The sequence below is a fragment of the Ursus americanus genome, chromosome 26 (genome assembly GCF_024610735.1).
Source record: "Ursus americanus isolate L20-20 chromosome 26, mUrsAme1.1.p, whole genome shotgun sequence".
Lineage (NCBI taxonomy): Eukaryota > Metazoa > Chordata > Mammalia > Carnivora > Ursidae > Ursus > Ursus americanus.
In genome coordinates this window covers 24,496,174-24,517,486 of record NC_142152.1, presented here as the reverse complement: position 1 = coordinate 24,517,486, position 21,313 = coordinate 24,496,174, and the positions used below count along the sequence as shown (strand labels likewise).

Below are 21,313 nucleotides of genomic sequence, written 5' to 3'. Positions count from 1 at the left end.
AGCTCTTCCATTGCCTGAGCACCATGATCAAATCTGCACCTTGGATAGCTCCCTTTGGGGTCAGTGTGTAGGATGGACTTCAGTGAGGTGAATTGGAAGTAGGGAGAGCTTGATCAAGGTCATTTCAGAAATATACGTGAGAGGTAAGTGCCTGTTAGGTTCTTGAAAGATTTTTCAACTCTGAAACCCAAAAACTTGGCATTATTTATTATGAGACCAAGTAAAGGGAAGGACTGGTTTATAGGATTCAGAAGTTTGTGTGGTTGGAATATTTAGTTCCTTGATGTTGCCTTGGTTGTGAGTGGAAGTGGACAGTGATTGTTTTGCAGGAGTGGGAAATGCCTGGATGTTTCCTCTGAGTTGGAGAGGTTCTGTGCAATTGAGGAATTGACTTAGAAATGTTTTGTGAGAAGTTCTCATAGAGGGCTAGAGTTGCATGTGACATTTTGGACATGGTCCTAAATGTTGCCTAAGAGAACGTGCGCAATGTTAATGACCAAAATTATTACTTCTTTTCTATCAGAGTGGATTGCCAATGGAAATTTCAGAGGCCCTCTTTCGGAATCTGAGAATTATTCTAGTGCAAAGAAAGAAAAAGAATGTGGGCACTGAGACTACATCTGCCTTGCCTGGGGTGGATACAGTGGGTTTTGGGAGAAAATCCCTGGTTGTTTATTTCAGGCGTAGGGTTCACCAAGTAAACAAACTCTAGGGCTATACAAGTTGTACTCTTGTAAATTCTTCCCTATCCTGAGAGAGTCACAAAGTCCATGACTTTTAAGATTATAAAGAAGCTAATTGTTTTATATTTATAATTTGAAAAGACTGAGTTTGCCTTTGTATCACTGGGAAAACTATAATCACTATGAATTAATGATGCAGAGTATGTTTACAGGGGTCATGTTTTACCCTCTTAGAGATCAAACAGCTTTGGGGGGACTTCTGGCACTTTGCTTGTATGCAAATATTTGCTGTTAATTACAAAAGAGGCTTAATTGAAGTCAGTCTCGCTTCACACCAGACCTGAGTAATAGAGTATGGTGACCAGGTATTTTCTATTTCCTCTGCAAGTGTGGTAAAGACGAATGACTTTAAATTTAAGCAGGAAAGATAAAGTCAGCAAGCCTTGTTCTTAGTACAAGTAATATAATAAACAACAGTAGAAGACTGAGATCGAATCAAGAAAAACATCTTGATGGTCACTGCAGGGTGACCTGAAAGAGCCAGCCTCAGTGTTGCCAATCTCTTTTTAAGAGTTTTGATAACTGATCAGAGTCGGCTACCTTTTAGGGATGCTTTCAGATGTGGTGAAGGGATTGGATAAGCTCTGTTAAGTTCTGTATTGACAATACTATATTTAATTGGAAATTACCTTTGAAACATTTGCAGAAGGGTGGACTATTTTTGAATTTAAAGATACTTATTAATTGCCTCTAACTAAGAAAAGGCTTTCCAACTTCACTGTCGGAAAGCATCTTTACCAAAACAGAAATAACATGGGTTGCTCGTGGACACACTCCATGATATGAAATCACTCCCTTCTACAGCTACGTAAGCAATTTTCTTTTTATATCTTCAGAAGAAGCAGAAGTGGTCCCCCATGGAAACACGTGTCATTTGCTTGATATTTATTAATACCTTCTCATTATGAAAGGTGTCATGCTAAGTGTTTTCATGTGCATGTTCTCATTGCATCATATTTTGTTAAATGAAGAAATAGCTATAAGAGACTGGTGTGTTGTGGTTTTGTTTTTGTTTTTCAGAGACACAGAGCTAAAATGTGGCAGAACAAAGTTTCTGAGTTTGAGGTTTGAGGTTCTTTCTTGTGCATCTGTGTTCATCTTCTCTCACTGGCACACTGTCAATAACTCCCTGGCTGTCAGGCTGAGCCCCAGGCAACAGCTCTATCCTACCTACCACCTCCTTCAACCCCCTCTAAGTTATCCCCCAAACTAAGCTCTGGTCTATCATTGAAAGTTCCACCTCTGCCTTTAATTCCTCAGCTGTTATCTCCAGTCATACCCAGTGTTGAGACTACAACTTCTGGATCCCCTTTTACTTTCATAATTTTTGGTTTCAGAGGTCTTAATTCTACACTGCTATGATGTAAAGAAGCATGCTATAGCAAATCTGGTAGTTCTAACTCCCAGATGGATCTCAAATCTGTCAAATTTCCTCCATTACCACATTTTCCATCCTAACTCAAGCCACCATCTTGAAAGAGACAAACGTGTGGACTGCGCTGAAAGTATTCTTATACTTTACTATTCAGAGTGTGGTCCAGAGACCAGTAGCATTTGCATCGCGTGGGAGCTTGTTAGAAATGCTGAATCTCATGTCCCACCCTGGACTTGAAGAATCAGAATCTGCATTTTAACCAGATCACCAGATATTTCTGTGTACTTTAAATTAGAGAAGCAGTGCTCTAGCAGACCTCCCCACACTCTCTTTGCCTTCTCCATTACATTCTCCCCCAGTATCCAGTGTGATCTTTGAAAAACGTACATATGTTTATACCATTTTGCTACTTGAAGTTCTTTAATGGCTTCCCGTCTCACTTATTATAAAGCCCCAACTCTTCGCAATAACCTACAAAGTCCTACAAAATCTGATTCTTACCAACTACCAGGCACACTGACTTCCCCTCTCTTTCAGTTCTTACAACACATCAAACTTGGTTTTACCTGTAGGACTTGCCTCATTGTTTCCTTTACTCTGAATACTTCCCTTCTGCTCTGGGCATGATCTTAATTTTCTTAACCTTTCATTTCAGCGTAATGGTCACCTCTTGGAGAAAATGTACCTCACCACTCTAAGGAGGTTCCTCCAGGTTTTGGTCTATTATAACCATGCTGCTTTCCTTCACAGCATATATCTCAATTTGGCATTATATAATCTATTTCTTTCTCTAACAATTGTCCATTTCCTCTCTTGGACCATATTAAGGGTAAAACCCATGAGTATTTCCCTAGTCCTTAACACAGTGAATAGAGAAGGTACTCTATAGTATCTGTTCATGTTCAACAAATGAATAAGCCATACTGTTGTTATATTTCTTATTGAATTTTTTCAACAGTATATAATCAAAGAGAAATTGTTAGTGTTTTTCAATTCTTGCAATTGTTGCTAGTTGTTTTTGTTTTTGTTTTTGTCATTTTACCCAAATTATGCTGTTAGCTATACAGATTCTGGAAGGTTTTACTAATACCAACTTTGAACATTTACAACATAGTGATTTTCATCTCCAAGCTATTTGCAAATGTGAGCTAGTTCTCATTTACCTACTGTATCCAACAAATATTGTCCTTATATCAAATATCCAGCCATCTCCTTAATAGAAACCAGAAAATGTTGTTTACAAGTATAATTACTTTGGTCCAGAGTTGATAAGGAAACATATTGAACAAATATTCAAATATTATTTTTTCTTTTCTTTTCTTTCTTAAGAGAGTGCTGTAAAGGATGTAGGGGTAATGAGTTCAAGGGCTGATGTCTTGAAATATTAGGCTGCAACTGATGGTTAACCCAGGGTCAGAAAAAGAAAACTCCCTTGTGATGTATCATTGCACAATTGCATAAAGCACATGTGTAATAGAGACTTATATCTTTCCCTGAAACATCTGGCATTACTCATCATAAAAAGCAGGTGCCTAGGTTGGACGAACCACATGTCCGTTCCAGGATGACACATTTCTGTTGTTTCTGGGTTGCATTTGAATTTTCTTTGGCTCTTGTCAATGCAAGCACATTAATGATCAAAATGATAATGCAGAGAAAGATTGCCTAAGAATGAGGGTAAACAAGGTAGCTGCTGCTTCTAGCATGATGAGGTTCTGAGCTGCAGAAAATTAGTAAACCACCCTGTGACTGACAGCCCATGACAGTCCAGATGTAATGCTTTTACACTTGCTGTGACAGGTTATGTTACAGCCTCCATGGATGGGACTTGTCTCCAAATGGAGGGTTTGCCTCCTAGCTAGCCAAAGTCTTTGTTAGGTGTTAACCAACCATGGGTCAGGGTGTCATAAAAGTTTATTGAGTTGAACCCTTTTCTCTCACATAAGCTATTGTGTCTCATAGGATGAAGGCTTGTGAAAGTACTGGAAGAAAGTTTACAAATGTACAATACTTTAGCCAGGGTACATCTTGTCAAACTTACTAAGAGAACATGGTGAAGTCACCTGTCCTGTTGTGCTGTTCTCCCTTGTTTTACTCTAGCGTGGTGTTAAATCATCGATTGTTAGATTTCCAGGATGGAAACCATCTGGTTTTTCAGGTCCATGCACACTGCTTGTATTGTGATCTCTCTGAATCCCATGCAGAGCTTGGCAGGAAATTAATATTCGAGGTTCTAATAGTGGCAGTGTTTCTCAAGGTGTGGTGAGCTGATTATCTGTTTCAGAATTACCTGGCATGCTCTGGAAAGCATAGATTTCTGGGACGGGCCCTAAAGATCTACTGAATCAAGGTCTCTGACATAAAGATTTAAAGTCTATGTGGTCAACAAATGTTCCAGACAATGCTTATGAATGCTAAAGTTAGAGAACTACTAGCTTCTGTTGAAATTAAGTGTGCTATCTTAAAATTATCTTCTAATAGGCTTTCAATAGAATTGGGGGTTCAAATAAAATAATTGACTTTAGAAATAAGGGTTTCATGGATCAGCAATAGCCCTACAACACATTCTTGACTTGTCAGATTTGACACTAATTAAAATTATCCTAAAGTTAACTCTTAGAAATGTAAGTGTCTGAGTCCTGCTCAATAGTGACTCTTTAGGTCAGAGACTTATTTTCAGGGATGGTTCACATGTTTGGAGTGCATGCGTGTGTGTGTGTGTGTGTGTGTGTGTGTGTGTGTTAGTGTATTTGTGCGTGTATGCATATGCATGTAAGAAGAAAGGGGAGTTAATTGGGGGCCTGTTGTGTCTGAGGACTTTAGATCATCACTTCTTATCCCAGGTCAAATACTTACAGAATACTAAGAAGAACTCATCTTTTTTTCCTATAGTGAAATGATTTTAAGAGATTTTCTTTCACCTTTTTTTTTTAGGTTTTATTTATTTATTTGAAAGAGAGAGTGCACAAGAGGGAGAGAGTGAGCATGCGCCAGGGGAGGGGCACAGGGAGAGGGAGAAGCAGACTCCCTGCCAGCAGATAGCTCCATGTGGGCCTCAATCGCAGGACCCTGGGATCATGACTTGAGCCAAAGGCAACACCCAACCAACTGAGCCACCCAGGTGCCTCTATTTTGTCTTTTGCTTTTTGCAAATGAATAGGTATCCACCATACAAGCTATTCTCATGACTCTGTTTTTTTTTAATTTATAGTGCAAAGATGCAAAAAACATCATTAAAACCCAGTCAGGGTGTTTTTGTCCTCACTGCTAGGAGTCATTTCTTAGAAATGTTTGTTGAACTGGGATATACAAAAAGAAAATAAACAAACTGAGCATCGCATTGAACCAGTATTGAGATCCAGCACCAGAACCTCACTGATACCCCAGAAATCCCATTAGTCCCTAATTTCAGTCACTAAAGCTTTCCAAGAAAAACCATTTTCCTGATGGCTAGAAGTAATTTTATTTCTCAAAAACATCTAATCATTTTACTTATTTTTTCTGTCAATGCTAATCTTGCTGCCCATATTGGAACCTTCAGCACCTTGCCGATCTATATTAATCCAATCTGAACTTTCCTGACTACAAGCTAACTTTAAAAAAAAAAACAAACCTTTTGTTTTGCTAATTTATAATTCTAGAATTTTTCTTTCATTAAGTGACAGTCTCTACATTCAACTTGAATCGTTTGTTTGCTCCATGTTTTGTTTCTAACCTGGAATGCACGAATTCAAATTTCAGGGTGGTACTAAGCGTGTAGTTAATATCAATTATGGAACACTTCAGGCAATTGTTTGAACTACATTAGTTTAAAACAAGTGGCTGACATTTTTTTCCATTTTATCTATTGGGAAAACTTGATCAAGAATCAAACCAATTGGTCGGATGTACTAGACTCGGTGTAATAATTCATTGCAACTCGGAATAATTCATCAAGAATTGATATTTGGTATATTAGGGAACTACAAATAAAAAAGAATATGGCGCTCCTAGGGACTGCACATGATTTTCCTTTGTAGTCGTAAATCAGACTGGTATTCTCAGCAACAGGCAAGCCTGTTGTCTATAGGACTAAAAAGAAAGGTATTATGGGAATGTGCAAAGAGTACCGTACTTGGGGTCTGAAACCTTGTTGTGTGACCAAAGGCAAGTCATACACTCTCAGTAAGAGCCAGTTTCTAAATCTATGGAATGAGGATGTTAATGTTCTCCTTGCGAAGTTGTGGTGAGAAGTAAATCAGATTAATGTTTCTAACCATCTAAGAAAATGCCTGGACATAGTCATTGCTCAATCAGTGTGGCTTTCCTCTCTTTCCACATAGCTGGATAGCATGTTCAAAGGGGCTTAACATGGGAGGCCTATTCTATTAGAAATAAGAACGTACAATACTATATCCTTTTCCATACGTTTTCTATTTATTTATTTCTTATTCTAAAACACATGCTTGCCAATTAGGTAAATTTTTGGAAATAGAGTTATGTCAAAGAACTCCCTTAAATCTCACACTCTTAGAGGCAGCCACAGTAAACATTGGTTTCAAGCATCTCACTTACCACTGTATTTTTTAGTACCCCTCCACATGCTCTGTACATAGGAAGTGTATGAGCGTGTCAAGAATTGAACTTTTTCCAAAAAGATATGAAAGTGGGTGTAAGTCCTTTATGACTATTCATTATTGGCTTAACATGAAACCCAGCAGACTTTCTTGTCAACCTGCTATTTTTCTCAATCCTCAAGGACAGATACTGGTCCTGTTAACTTCTCAAATAGCTCTAGGAACCAAGATTACAGTATCTCTTTTTGTAAGAGGGTAGGTCCACAGAGCAGATGTTAATAACTCATTTAAAAATTATTTTTAAATTATTTAAAAATTATTTTATTAGACTTTCATTGAATTTTAAAATGAAATCTGGGTTTTTCTTTCCTTTTCTTTTTAAAGGAGTACAGCAAAGTGGGAAGAACTGAATTAGGAATCCCAGGAGCTGAGCTGTAGCCCCTGCTCCTTCATTCATTCCTTTCCCTGTCTTGGGATCTAGGTAAGCAGTGCAACTTCTGTCACCTTGTCAAAGCAGAGGAAATAATGTCTGCCCTGCTTTTCCTTTTATATGGTGATTGTGGAAATCAGTTGTGATAGCGGATGTCGTGATGTGTTTCATGTAATAAAGTGCTTAAACCTTTTGTGTTGACATGGTATTAGCAGGAAAAATAGTGTGCATAACATTAACATAAATATTTCTTTGGGGCTGTATGTGCAAACAACAGAATTTACTTTACTTTGATTTTACTTCACATAGCCATTATACCTAGGTCCTTAATCATTCCGGATGAGTGTATAGAGGCTGGGAGCAGTACCTAGAAGCACAAAATTCCCCAACTGCCTACAACTTTTGTGGATTATCATGTCACCTCCGTACTAAGTTCCAGTCTAGAAATTCAGAACACAGAATTAGAAAAAGCATAACGATACATTTTCCAGCCCTCATCTTACTCAGGAATAGAATTCCGTTTATATTATCATTTTTGCTCTTTATATACTTTGATACAACATGATGATAGTAACTGTTATCCAAAGCATTGAATGGGCTACCTAGCATTTGGGGAAAAAGACAGCATTAACCATTAGATATTATAATCATGCATCCCTTAGACATGTTGTAACATTTCTGTGTCTTTGTGCAGAAAGAATATACATTTTGAAGTTAGAACAAACTGGTTTTGAACCATTGCTCCATGTTACCAGCTACGTGACTCGGGGGTAAGTTGTTATTCCCTCTGAATCTCACCTTCACTAGAATTTGCTGAAATGGTGTACATAGTGTACCCAGGACAGTGCTTGGCACATTTTTGGCATTCTGTGAGTGTTAGTTCCTTTCTTCCTTCTCATCATGACACCAAAATGTTTACTTATTTTAACAGATATGAATGTTTGATAACTTAGAGTAACATGAAAAAGCTATTCCACTTATTTTTCCTAGACATAGTATAAAAATCCCATGCTTTTACCTGCATGGATTAAGAAACAAAGAATTATATTTTCAAACAAGATGTTTTATTGGGAATTTGTTTACCTTGCCTGATGCAAACATAAGCTACAATTGAATTAATGACTTACGTGTGAAACTAAAGGCACACAGGGAATAGGAGAAAGTAGAGGAGGATATTTTAATCATCTCAGATTGGAAAAGCAACTCAGGGATCGTAAGAGAAAAATATGTCATATTTCATGACACTAAAATTTAAGACCTCTGACAAAAAAAAATAATAACCATAAAACAAAGGGTAAGCTGTGGAAATGTATTTACAATTCAGATGTAAAGGCTCATATCCTTAATATCCTCAAGGGCCTTTGGAAAGCCCTCCAAATGAGTAACAAAAGATCAACAACTTAATACAGTAGGCAAAGGTCATGAAAGGGCATGTTTAGGTAATTGCTTCTTTCCACCAAAAAAAAGAGTTATCTTGGTAGTCTTGAGTTCAAGTCCCGAAAACAGTATTACACCATCTTTATAAATGAATGGGAAGACAATGGTCCTATATTTTGGCATTGTGATCAGCTCTGTTTGGAATGAATGAGTTTTCTTGATTGAAACCTCCTAAGTTTCCTGAAAAACATGCTGTTTAAATGCTAGGTTTTGGAAGGGGTGATCTGGCTAAACATGTGTCTTTACGTTGTCTTCTTTGTCAGAGCAGTAAAGAACACACACTTCACCCTTTCTTATTCATCATCACGAGTACTGATTACTATACTGTGCTAGAACGCAGTGCATGAGGTTAGGAATAGGTCTTTACCCCTGTGCTAGTTAGGTTAAGATTGCTGTGCAGTTTGAATTCTTAGGGAGATATCAACACTAGCAATAAAAGTCAATCCTATAAATTACAGTTACCTTTGAATATCCCCTAGGGAGTTTCCCCTTAATCAGTCTCTCAAGAATTCCAGAATAGCCCATTTTTCTTTGGCATTGGCAAGGCTTGCTTTTCCTCTGATTGAGGCTCAGGTAAAGTAGTTGGTTCACAATGTGGTACCAGGTTCTATGAAAAAATATCTGCATTTAAACTCTGGGGCACTTGCTTTGTGTTTATACTTTACATCAGTGTGCCGATTACCTTTTCATACCTATTCTGTGAAATACCCATTTTACAGGTGAGTCAATGGAGGCTTTGAAATATGAAATCCCTCACCAACTAATAGATGGGAAAGCCTGAGATTTTGATATAGGTTAATCCTATGCTATACTAAATTTCTTAGAACTGCATATAAAATAAAAGTAAAAAGGTTCTAAGTGAGAGTCCAATAAACTTTTCACTGAATGAAATATGGAAGTTTTAGGTATGAGCTTTGGAAGTAAGTGTGCACGAGCTAGACAGAGATATGACCATCTTCTGCTCATTAGCATTCTGCGTAGGTACTCCTTTGCGTATCTGCGGAGATGGTAATTAAAGTATGAGGTGCCATAGTTTATAAAGATATGTTTTTGATCATGTATGCGGCTTGCCACACTGTATTATAGAAAACACATTGTGATTGAGCAATGAATTTCATCTTCTCCTGGGTATCTCACATTTCACACCTCTATACTGTCATCGTCCTCATGAATCTTTCATTGTGCCTCCGAGTTGGGTAATAGAGTTGAGCGTATCAGGGATGGAAGCTTTCCTGGAACGGATGTCTATAATCAGCTGATGAACAGAATACAATTGGCTGTGCATGATGGAACCCCTGCCATATACACCCCACGGAAAGCCCTGACTAAGGGAAAACAAACCCACCGCGGCATGTTTACTTTCCGTTCATGATTGCACTGTCTTGGTTTCCAGTCCTCCGGAATCAAAAATGGTGATGTGAATAGCAAGAGTTAAGGTGAGGCTCTGAGAAGCAGGGGATTTTATATAAACCTCGCTTGTAATGATTGTGATCAAATTACTTAATGTTCTTCTGTTCTTTCTAAGAAGACATTAGCTAAGCAATCATTTTCCAAACCTTATTTCAAGCAATTAACTCAAATACTTGCCCAAATGTTTGAGATTTTATGACACTGAAACTTTTTCCTATTCTCTTTTCATTGTTCTCAGTGAGAATTCCTTGCATTACTCTTAGGATGAGTCTCTGGTATCTTTTCCAGTCACGATTCCCCTCCCCTCCCCACATAAGCCCTTCCCCTCCCCCATCACATAGCTGCTCTACAGGAGGAGCCAGCTTGAACACGTTTGTTAAATTACACATTTTATCTATTTATAGTCTATCTTATTCATTTCAGTAAGCCCCTGTTGCTACAGAACTTCCTTAGTTTCTAATGTTTGAGCTGCCATGAATTACTCCATTTTTTTTTTAACTTCTGAGTTTGAAATTACTCTAATTTCTTTGTTTTGTAAATTCACGTGGTTTGGCAGCTCCAGATTTTGCTCTTCCCACCCCTACCTTCCCTTTTGCCTGAAAGAATGCCGCTGCTGGTGGCCACACTTTGGAAATGGTGGCAAGGACCATTCACAGGCTGGTGACTTAGAGCTCTTGCATAACCCCTTCAGGCCTTACTCTCTTGTCTACAAAATGCAGATGATAATAATAATACCTTGTGTAATCAATGTGAGGATTAAACAAATGCATATAATGTTCTTGGCAAATTGTCATTGTGAGAGAAATGTTAACAATAGTTACCATTGTCATCATCTCATTTCTCGGAAGTTCTTTTGTATTTGAAATTTGATCTGCACTTTGCAGTTCATATTCACTTGGTAATATATGTAATATATGTTGTCTTGTTTTCAGTTTTCCTACCCATTCAAGTTGCTCCTTACCTACATTTTTCCTTTTACCTATCGCCCTATTTTTCTCCTTTCAGTAGACATAGTGTGAAGGAATGTTCTATATTATCAACTCTGGATTCAGAATTTTAGAAGTTGTCAGCTCTGAAAACACTGTGGTACGCCCCCACCCCCAGGACCCATCCATACATAAGTCAAAGTAAAGTTGTATTTCTTGAAATAACACAGAATCGTATAATAATAATCTCTAGTTTACAGATGAAAAATATGAGCTTTGAATGATGAAATTAAAGGAGATTTTTCATGCTATGGTTATAAATTTCTGAGTCAATTCACTGTACTTGAACTTTTTACTTTTTCAGAGGGGTAACTGTTGAGCTATTAATCTCTGCATTAAGTAAGTCAGCCTTGTTAAGCCTGTTGCCATTTCTTTGGCACACACAGTCACACCCATATACACAGTCAGTGAACAAGAATTCTTGTCCCCTCAAAGGTCCTTCTAGCAGGACTAAGAATCAATTTGACATGAGACCAATTAATAGGAGAAAATCAAATTTAATAGCATATGCTTAGGGAATCCACAAACACATGGAAATTCGAAAGACAGGCAAAATGAGGTATATATGTCATCCTGAATTAAGGAGAAGGGGTAGGGGTCTGGGAATTCAGAAGAAAGAATACAATTCCCAGGGCAATAAGAAGAGCAGATGTTCAATAATTAGATGTTACCTTGCCATACAAATGGGTCACTTATATAAAAATTATCTTTGCTAATAACTCTTATTCTGAGAAAGATGCCCAATTTAGATTCTTCTATATAGTTAAGGGAGGGGTAAAAGTTTTTCTTGAGGCTGCAGGGTCTTGATTGCCTTCAGCTCAAAATAATGTTCATGCCGAAGTGGCCCATCTCGGCCTTGGCCCCTACAACACATACTATGCTGTGTGTGTGGGTTTATAGAGTTCTACAGTTAACTATCTACATAGTTAATATAGTTATACAGAGTCACAATATTATTCAAAGTGCATAGGTCTGGAGGGAGATTCTAAGACAGCTGTTACATCTGCCATTTGCTAGTAGGTTTTTGTGTAGGTTTCTTAACATCTATGAGTCTCCTTTCCTGGTGTCTGAAAATGGGGTCATAACAATATTTGCTTCTTAATGTTACTGTGAAGTTTGGGGAAGATTATGTAGGCCACACCCTTTGAGAAGTTATTTAGCACTACATAACTTCAGTGAATTAAATTTTTAAAATGGCATAGTTTCTTTGTCCCATTAAATCACTAAGATGTGAGATCAAGGTCAGTACTAAGTAATTGTTACCTACCTATCTGTGCTGTTCCCAGCTGCTTACTGAGCAAACCGTCTCTTTATCACTAACGTATGAGCACCACGATGAAAGTCTTGTTTCATGCAAGGGAAAGGCCAAGGGGCAGATGTGAACAGTGATATCTACTTCATAGACTTCTTGGGAGGTTTAAATTGCTTATTTTTAACGTGTTCACCACACTGCCACGTGCACAGGAAATACTAAGTAAATGAGGTGTTGCTGATTTTTATCAATGGACATCTTTGGAAGCAGGGTCCATTCTGATTTTTGGCCAAAGTCAGACTCAATGTTCAGCATTTGAAATAAGTGAGGGTGAGGTGAGAATGAGATTGAGGTGAGGACCTCTAGAATGAACACTGGAGACAGGCAGAGTTTCTGTAGAGAATAGCATCAGTCCACATAATGTTCATGAACGGTGATTCTGGATAAATTTTTATGGACACTGATTCCGGAGAGCCAAGTTTATTTCAGAAAATGCTGTAATTTCTCATTGCCTTAATGGAAGATGAGTGATGTAAATCAGAAGGCCTTTATTTTTCTGCATGTCAAGGGGATTGAGTGCAATTTGGAGGTAGTCCCTGAGGCAGAGCTGAAATTTTCAGCATTCTGAAGAGGAGCTGTGCTTGAAGATTCTGAGAATTTGGGGGAGGAAAGAGAAGAATAATCAAAGTTAGCCAGCATGTGGAGAAAGAGAAGAGGCAAAATAATAATAATAATAATAATAATAATAATAATAATAATAATAATGTCTTGATAGTCATTTGGAAAAGAAAAGAAACATCTAATGGAAGCCTTTAAAGGTTTTAGAGAGATGTGCAATTTAAATCTCCTCCTCCATCTTTCCTACAAAATCTTCAGTAAAATCAGCACTGCTCCTGAGTACTTTGGTGTAGATGGATTCTTTAGAAGAACTGTGAGATAACAGAGTACCCCCGACACAGAGACAGCACAGAGCTGGTACATTTGAGAACATCTGGGCTACACTCTGCTTTTCTCTGTCCCTTTTACCCTGGCATTTATTGTTCTTGGAGGCTTCTATTATGCAGAACAAGCTTCTTTGTTTGTAGCTTTTTAAATACCTAGATTCGAAGTCACCTTCAAGTTAGGCTCCGTTCCCTGGAACCCCCAATTCTACTTTAAATCACCTGACAACATGCATACTACATTGTTGTGAAGGTTTAGATGTATGTAGTTCAAGGAATTAGGAGGCAAGATCATGGTGATGGTGGTATTGAGAATAGCATTAGTTGCTGCTCGCTGTAGAGAAAAGCATAATGTAGTGGTATAATGAGAAAAGGTCCATGTAATTTTGAGTTAGATCCGCTTGAACTTGAATCAAGTTTCTGTCATTGTTTGCAATGTGACCTCACTCAACTTACATAACTTCTCTAAAATTTAGGTGTTCTCATCCTTATGCCCTTTCTTCACAGAGTTGCAAGTTTGTTTCCCACAAAGACAGGTAATAGAAGTAGAATGGCAACAGGTTGAAAGAGTCTAGTAGATATCATCATTGCCTATTAAAGCTAAAGATAATTTTTTTCTTGGTTTTAATACTCCTCTTTGCTAAATATTTTGTAGAACATGATTAGTTCTATGAGATACCAAAAGAAAGATGCACTTTGATAATTGTTTACTCTTTCGTAAGAAGGCAATTGTAAGTCACCCAAATCTTTGGGTATTCTAACTTTTATTTTAACTGTAAATAATCTGATACATTTCCAAGCATTCAGATTCATAGTAATAATTAGTATTGACTGCCTATGTATAAAACTAATTTTTTTTAAAACTATCATTATTAAACTACCTAGAGGATAAATAACTTGATGATTTCTTTAGGCACAACCTTTTAGATACTGGTAAATTAAACCTTTCCAAAACCAACTATATATATCACCAAATAGCAATGGGGATATGCTACATTTGCAAATGTATTCTTATCTTAAAATTTGTATTATTCACTTAGCACACGAACTTATGGCATACTAAAGGGGAAGGACTACTGAACCATTTATTAGACAAAAAGTATGAAATTACTTATTCTCCCAAGTCAGTTTTAAATTTCTAGTGCATTTGGAGCTAGGAAATGCCAACCAATTTGAAAAGGAAATAATCACAATCTCTTTGCCAATATTTTGTCTTAATAGAACTAAGGATTATGACTAACATTTTTCCTTTAGCTGTTGCTGGGCAAAAATTTATCTTCTATAATTCTGGCTTATATAACAAGCATAGTGGTGCTTAAGAAATATAATGGATAATAATGGCTGTTTTGAAGAAATGTCTTTATTAAAGGAAATGGTAGTTCCAGTATTTAAACATTCCAGGAATAACTAAGGGGGCTAAGAGGAGAGGTTGTTTTTAAGTTTCTTAATCATGATACTTGTATAGCATTGGGAATATTGTTCAAGTTTGTTTCTATTAAAGGGATAATCAAAGACTAAGAATAACTAGAAATCTCTTGAGCAACCAATATGCAATCATTTAGTAAAAAAGAAAGAAAGAAATTAGAAGGCTTATACAATAAAGATTTTTTTGGGGGCTCCTGGGTAGCGCAGTCGTTAAGCGTCTGCCTCTGGCTCAGGGCGTGATCCCGGCGTTCTGGGATCGAGTCCCATGTCGGGCTCCTCTGCTGGGAGCCTGCTTCTGCCTCTCCCACTCCCCCTCCCTGTGTTCCCTCTCTCAATGGCTGTCTATCTCTCTGTCAAATAAATAAATAAAACCTTTAAAAAAAATAAAGATTTTTTTCCAAGTCAATTTTAAAATCACTTTAATAGGGACTAGTTGATAATTAATAGAATCCATTACTAAGAGTGGATGGCCTGATATAGTACTTTAACAAGCATATATATTCATCTTCAAAGCCAGGGGAAAATGCTTTTGAAACTAGGTCAAAGGGAGAAGTGGTTTTTCTTGGACTATTTTATGATCTAATATTGCTTGACTTCTATACTGTAGGGTAACAAACCGCAACAAAGGTATATCATGTGACTTGTTTACATTTCAAAGAAACACATGAAAGACTTTATTTCATTCTGTAGAGTTGAGAACTTTTGTGATTCCTCTACAGTTGATGTTAGGACTTTATAAAGATCTTAACAATAGATTTTGTGATTTTTTTTTCAGGTCTTATCTAAAGCAATCGAGTTTCATAATCTTCACCTCCATTTCTATCTCCACGTATCTGTATCTATCTGTATCTCTCTATATATAATTCAGCCTATAAAATTACAACACCATACTAAGATACATTTTAAAATCTGGGTGATATAGCTTATGTCTTCCCATGTTTTAATAAATATCAGTTCAGGTTATTTCAGTTTAATGTGCCTAAACTAATAAAACCACTTTCAGGTTTATTCTTGATGTTAGCAGATGCACTTGGCATTTCTGGATCATTCCTGATGTTGAGTGGCTGCGGATGAACTGTTGCTTTCTCAGTCTTGACACTTCTTATTAAAGTCTAAGAAAATTCTGATTATTTTAGGAGATAAGATGAAAGACATTAACATTATCTCACCTGGGGAAAGCAAGCTCATTGAGAATCATCTAGGATAGAATCTTGAAAAATAATGGCCCGTTCGTCTCTATCAACTCTGAGAAATAGTTTTAAAGCAAGAAGATTTCTGTTAATGTCTAAGGAAGAAATTCCTAAGAATAAGGATTTCAAACACTGACATGACTTACCAAACATAAGCCTGGCATTCCCCCCCGCCCCATCCATAGGACAAAAGCAATGCATGGGAGCCACTGTGGACATAATGGTTAGAGGCAGAGGACTTCCCTGGAATCCAATGAACCAATCAGATACTTTTTTTTCCCTCAGCAAATCTTTTTTTTTTTTTTGATTGGAAAAGTTCAGTATGGACTAAATTTTAAATTAGTTTTAATGTGTTTTATGTTAGTCATTCCATGATAAGAAGCAACTTCTAGTGAAATAGGTCAGTTGAAATGACAACCTATGCTAGCTTTAGACAAAATTAGGAAGTTGATAGAGTTGTTCTTGGTATTTTCTTTCTTTTACTTCTTCGTTCGTAAATCCGCTCTCTTCCTGGTAGGCAGCATGGTGTAGTAGAAAAGTATTGGACCTGAAAATGAAATCCAGTTTCCCATAGAGCAGTTGTTCATCTGGTCCCAGTTGCTGAACCTGAGTCTCTATTTCCTCATTTCCAAGAGGAGGATTATCAGTCCTGCTTTATGGAGCTGATATGAGCATTATATGGCACTTCACAGAGTACTTGAAACAAGAAATGTTTATTTTCTTTCCCTCTTAAGATTTCTCCTGTCACAAAAGAAAGCAGCGTATCTAAACCATCCTAAGATGTTACTGTCTTAATAAGTTAGTCTCTTCCAGGAATATTTGAGTTTAGAAATAACCTGTGTAGAATTTTAAATAACATATCACAGGTGAGGAAGAGAGACATTTAAGGGTACAAGGACACTCTCAGTTCCTTTAAATAATACTATGGAAATTATCACATACCTATTTACATATGATTCTGGCCAACTTGCTCATGGTATTATACAAATTATCAGCTAATTGGCCAAGGATGTTTGGCTTCATGAGTTTGATGTAATGGCCATTTATATGACATTTTAAAATGGTGACATACAGTGAAATAGTATTCAGTCCTTAAAAAGGTACAAAATTCTAACACATGCTACAAGATGGATGAACCTTGAAAACATTATGCTAAGTGAAGTAAGTCAGACACAAAAGGACAAATTTGGTATGATCACAATTATATGAGATATCTAGAATAGTCAAATTCATAGAGACAGAATAGTAATTTTCCAGGCTGGGGGAAAAAGGGAAATGGAGAGTTACTGTTTAATGGACAGAGAGTTTTTAAGTTTGGGATGGTGAAAAAGTTCTGGAGATAGGTAGTGGTGATGATTGCGTAACAATGTGAATGTATTTAATGCCACTGAACTGTACACTTAAAAATGGTTAAATTTGCAGCTAATTTTGCTTTATATATATATATATATATATATATATATATATATATATATATATACCACAATAACAAAGGTAAACTGCTTAATACAAAATAATGATATAATGTAAACGCCGCAAATTCAAAAACAGTGTTACAAACTGTGAAAAAGTATTTGTTAAAAACATATTTGAAAAGGACTGTTACTACAATATACAAAGAACTCTTTTTTTTTTTTTTAAGAGTTTATTCATTTATTTGAGAGAGAGAGAGCAGGAGCAGGGCAGAGGGACGGAGGAGAGGGGCAGAGGGAGAGCAAGAAGCAGACTCCCTGCTGAGCAGGGAGCCTGATCCCAGATCCAGGACCCTGAAATCATGACCTGAGCCGAAGGCAGACACTTTACCAACTGAGCCACCAGGCGCCCCTAAAAGAACTCTTAAAACTCAACAATAAGAGAATGAACAACTCAATTAAATGGGCCAAAGACTTTAAAAGACATCTCACCAAAGAAGGTGTTCAGATGACAAATAGCATATGAAAAGATGTTCCGCATCACGTCATTAGGGGCATGCAAATTAAAACAGAAATGAGATATTACTACACACCAATAGGATGGTCAAATCCAGAGCTCTGACACAAATGTTAGCAAGGACGTGGAGCAACAAGAGCTCTCATTCATTGCTAGTGGGTATGCAAAATGGTACAGCCACTATGAAAGACGATTTGACCATTTCTTATAAAAATAAATATACTCTTACCATATGCACCAGCAACCATGATTTTTGGTATTTACTCAAAGGAGTTGAAAACTTATATCCACACAAACCCAGGACATGGATGCATAGAGAAGCTGTATTCATAATTGCCAAAACTTAGAAGAAACCAAGATGTCCTTCAGAAGATGAATGGATAAACAGTATTACACCTAGACAGTGGAATATTATTCATGCTGAAAAGAAATGAGCTGTCGAGCCACGAAAAGGCAGAGGAACCTTAACCAAAAGTGAACTGTAATGTAAACTATGAACTTGGGTTAATAATGATATGTCCATATAGGTTCATCAGTTATAACAAATTTACCTCTATGGTGGGGAATGTAATAGGGGAGGCTATGCAGGGGGAACATGTAGGGTCAGGGATTGTATGGTAAATCTCTGTACCTTCCCCGCAATTTTGCTGTTGAATCTAAAACTGCTCTAAGAAATGTCTATTTTTAAAAATATGCATAGAGCATAATTATATAGCTTGGTGGATTTTAATAAACTTGAACTTAACTTTTGTAACCAACACTCAAATCAAGAAATAGAACAATACCGGCATACCAGGAACCCCCATGTAGCTCTTTCTAACCATTACCCGCCTGCCATGACTAACCACTATCTCAATTTCTAACAATATAGATTAGATTCCCCCCCCAACTTTTTTTCACTGGATACAAATGGAATAATATATTCTTGTAACTGGCTTCTTTCACTAACCTGTTTTGTTTGTAAGAGACCATCCACATTGTTGCCTGTAGTTGTAGATTGTTTATTTTCATTGTCACATAGTATTTCATTGTGAGAATATCCTATAATTTATTGATTCACTCCACCATTGATGTATTTTTGAGGAGTATCTCGTTTTGGGCAATTATGAAGTGTGCTTCTATGAATATTGCAGTGCATTCTTTGGTGAACATATGGTACATTTCTGTTGAGTTTATACCTGGGAGTAGAATTGCTAAGCCCTAGGGTATGTAGGTATCATCAAGCAATTCTCCAAAGTGGTTGTATCCATTCACACACCATGAGCAGCACATGTGAGTTCAGATTTGCTTTGCATCCTTACTTCCCTCACCAATTTTGTTTTTTTTCTTTTTCTTTTAGCTCTTCTGGAGGGTAGCCGTACAAATTCATATCATTTTTAAAGTGACTCCTTAATTGCCTCTATTATAGATACCTAGATGTCTCTGCTTTTGGTTAAGTTGATGCTCTGGTTAAAAAAACAGCAAACTCCTTTTATTCTTTTACCTTACATCTCAATTCTTGTTTCACATCATCTATTCATAAGTAAAACAGTGGATTTTTTGGTCTGGGTTCCACTTTTGTTTTCTTGGCAAACACTTCAAAAGGCAACTGGTAGCATCAAGATTCCAGCGTCCTGGTATGAATAAATTAACAGTTGTCTCTGCAGAGTTAAAAATCTGGCTTAATGCTTTTGAAATATTTTGACAACTGTTTTACTGTTGTAAGTAATTTGGGCAGCCTGTTTTTATGGAGAACAGAAATCAAAGTAGTTTGAGATCTCAAATGGGTACAATTACTGATATTGACTAATAAAAGTTAATTATTTAGGAGTATCCAGGATATGTAGAAAAATCAGGCCTTTTACCTAGCAGCTAAATAGGAATGGCATTAAATCTTACTAATGCAGGTTAATTGAGACATAGTCACAGAAATATTAAATTTGAGTTATATTTGTATTTGATTGAAGTATGTTGATATAAAATATTTTAGGTGTGTAACATAGTGATTCAACAATTATAAATATTATGAAATGCTCACCATGGTAATGGTGGTCATAATCTGTCACCATCCAAAGATGACATAGATTATTGACTATATTCCCTATGCTGTACTTTTCATCTCCATGACCTATTTGTTTTATAACTGGAAGTTTGTACTACTTAATCCCCCCAATTGATAACTAAAGTGTTTGTCAGAGGCCATTAAGGAATTTGCTAAATTCCTAAAAAGTGAATGGATAAGAAGAATTCATAATACATTACTTAAGGATTGATAAAAAATGAGGTACTCAAAATTTTTCTAGTCAGTTAAACATAAACTTTGCAGTACCATACATATTTGCCATTTCATTAATATACCATTTTTCTTTTAGTCTTTTTCTGATCTATCAAAAATTCAAAATGAGTAGATTATGAATTAACTAATAAAGTGTTTTCATAATACTTTGATCTTCAGGGTTTCCCAGGATTAAAATTACATCCAAACAAAGCAATTATTTGTATATCAGATTATTTATATAGGTTGATAACATGTACACATTTTCTAAAAATCAGTGAACCATCATTATGCATTGCTATAACTGCAAAAAAGTATTACACTATTAATAGTATATTTCTGGATACTCAAAAATGTTACAAAATCTATTCAGGTCTGTCAGTCTTATTGTGTCTATCCTCAGCTGTCACTTAAGGGATAAGCAGTTTAAAGGCTGAAGATACTTTTTCATGTTTACACTAGAATTCCACCCCAGGGCCGTGCCACTCTAGGATGGCTGATTCTCTCTGATTTTGAAAGGAGAGCCATCATGAGTCTTCTTATTAGTTATCTTTGAGGGGCATATAAGGATGCCCTTGGGGTATTAAATTAGCTGGGTTCATCACTATGCTAGGGTTATTGGGGATTTGCCAAAGGAATATAATACTTAGCTGGTACTTCAAAAGGCATGTATGCCAGTTGAAAAATTACACTTGATAGTTTTTAAATAAGCAAGTAGAGTTCCAACATTCCCTGCCATTCCATTCACCACGAAACTGCCAGAAGTGATCTTCAGTTGCTATTTTTATTGGTTAGTAAGGTCATTCTTATCATTCTTTACTGTGATTTTTTGGAAACTCCTTCCTATCCTTAACACGATTCTAGGAGACCTGCTCTTTATTTTTTATTTCATCTTGTATGTAATTTTCTGACTTTCATATATCATCCATTGGCTTATGTTATACTTGGAGAATGCCATTTCTCTTCCTAGAAGATACGCTATGCTAGAACATAATCTTCACAGGGACAAGGAATTTTGTCTCTTTTTTTTCACTACTATATCCCCAGTGTCTAGAATAATGCTGGGCACATGGTATGTTCCTATGTTTTGTGGAGTGAATGAGTGATAAATGGCAATTTAATCTTCAGGTAAATTGTAGCGATTTAAAAAAAATGGAATTGAAATAGTCATTTAAATCCAGTTTTCCAAATACCGTTGGTAAAGGAATACATTTATCTTACTTAAAACTTCCAGATGATCCCAGAAGGCAAACCTCGTGAACTTCTCCTTTTTTTTTTTTTTACAGTAAGTTGCTTTGTCTTCAAGCTGAGAGCCTACATTCTATATCTCCTTTACTGCCAAAGTCTTTGCAGGAACAACCTGTCTCTACTCCTTTGCTGATGGG

The 21,313-nt window shown here is 36.6% G+C and overlaps 1 long non-coding RNA gene across 1 annotated transcript in view; it reads left to right on the top strand.

Moving 5' to 3' along the window:
* LOC148107702 (uncharacterized) overlaps positions 1-21,313 on the top strand; it is a 449,136-nt gene that overhangs the window by 135,981 nt on the left and 291,842 nt on the right. Inside the window, exons 4-5 of the long non-coding RNA XR_015721843.1 lie at positions 7,059-7,155; positions 7,799-7,874. This is a non-coding gene — a long non-coding RNA (uncharacterized LOC148107702). The remainder of the gene's footprint in view (positions 1-7,058; positions 7,156-7,798; positions 7,875-21,313) is intronic.